Source organism: Saccopteryx bilineata, chromosome 7 (assembly GCF_036850765.1).
Source record: "Saccopteryx bilineata isolate mSacBil1 chromosome 7, mSacBil1_pri_phased_curated, whole genome shotgun sequence".
In the NCBI taxonomy this organism is placed as follows: Eukaryota; Metazoa; Chordata; class Mammalia; order Chiroptera; family Emballonuridae; genus Saccopteryx; species Saccopteryx bilineata.
In genome coordinates this window covers 34,800,822-34,802,779 of record NC_089496.1, presented here as the reverse complement: position 1 = coordinate 34,802,779, position 1,958 = coordinate 34,800,822, and positions in this window count along the sequence as shown.

The window sequence follows — 1,958 nt, the reverse complement described above, 5'->3', positions numbered from 1 at the left end:
GAAAAAGGGGGGCCCCTTGTGCATTGGGAATGGGAATGTTAATTGGTGCAGCCACTATGGAAAACATTATAAAGTTTTCTCAAAAAACTAAAAATAGAATTCCCATATAATCCAGCACTCCCACCTCTGTGTATACAATACATCCAAAGGAAATGAAACCATTGTCTCAATGAGCTATCTATACCTCCGTTCATGGCAGCACTATTCACGATAGCCAAGGTATGAAAACCACCTAAAGGTCTGTGGAACGATGCGTGGAGAAAGATAATATAATACATGTGCTAATTCAAATAAGCCAGCCAGAGGAAAACAAACATTGTTTGTTTTACTTATTTGTGGAATTAAAAAAAAAAAGTTGAACTCATCATAGGATGGTTTTTTGCCATGGAATGGAGTGGGGTGGGGTAGAAAAAGCCTGGTGAAGGGGTACATTTGAGTTTTAAGATGGCAAAATTCTGAGGATTAAATGTATAGCATAGTGACTAGAGGTGAAAAATACTGTATTGTATAATTGAACTTTGCTAAGAGAATAGAACTGAAGTCTTGCAGAAAAAAAAATCAAATATGTGAGGTGACAGATGTGTTAATTAATGGTAAGATTGCTTCCACGTGTATCCATTAATCATCACTTTGCATATTTTAAATATATCCTAATTTTATTTGTCAGTTAAACCTCAAGAAAGCTTTAAAATTTTTTCATATTATAGATAAGAAAACTGAGGTCTGGAAATATAATTCCCTGAGGTCATGCAGGTAGCCATCGACATACCTGGGGATAGAAGCTTGCCTTTCTTTTATGCCAAAGCTTGCATTTCTAACACTGTGCTATTCACAACCAGATAGTCTATACAGAGACTGCTAAGTGGCCTTCCCAGCAATAAGCTCCAGTGACCCCACTGTTTCCTAGCCTATGAAACATAAGAATTGGATTAAATGAGACCTAAGGGCATATTCAAATTCAATATTTTATGATTATTACTCTTTTTAAAGGTAGTGACATAAAACCTGCTTTCTGGGTCTCTTCTAACCTCTCAGCCTGTATCCATTGATTCATCAATTAAATTAGTGAGAAAGCTCCCATATGACAGTCTGCTCAAAATGGAAAGTAGCTTTCTTTTCTTTCTCTTTTTTTTTAAGATTTTTTTTTTCAAGAAAAAGGAGAAAGAGACAGAGGGGGGTGGGGAGGAGCAGGAAGCATCAACTTGTAGGAGTCACTCCCCACCTATGTTAGGCAAGCCCAGGGTTTTGAACCAGTAACCTCAGCATTCCAGGTCAATGCTTTATCCACTACACCACCACAGGTCAGGTAGGAAATAGCTTACATCTCATCATTTAGTTAAAGCTGGTCAAGATTTTTTATCATGTTTGATATGAATTTTAGATATTTTTTTTTCTGTAAGATAATGTACTTAAATCAAAAATTTTTAATTATAAAGTAAGCCTGACCAGGTGGTGGTACAGTGGACCTGGAACACTGAGTACCCACGTTTGAAACCCCGAGGTCTCTGGCTTGAGCACAGGCTCATCTGGCTTGAGCGCAGGGTTGCTAGCTTGAATTCGGGATTATAGACATGACAACATTGTTGCTGGCTTGAAGCCCAAGATCCCTGACTTAGGCCCAAGGTCACTGGCTTGACTGTAGTCCCCCAGTCAAGGTACATATGAAAATCCATCAATGAACAACTAAAGTGTCCCAACTATGAGCTGATATTTCTCATCTCTCCCCTTTCTTGTCTGTCTCTCTCTGTCTCTTTCTCATAAAATAAAATAAAATGTAAAAATATATGTTCTTTAAAAACATTCTGAGGCTGATTGGAGTATATTTCTCTTTTGAAAGCTTTGCACATAATAGTTGCTCAATAAATGTTGACTAAAATTAATGTGACAAGTTGTTTTTAAGCATCAAATTATATTTTCATAACATGCTTTTTTATTAAATGAGAGGCTGGAGGCAGGGA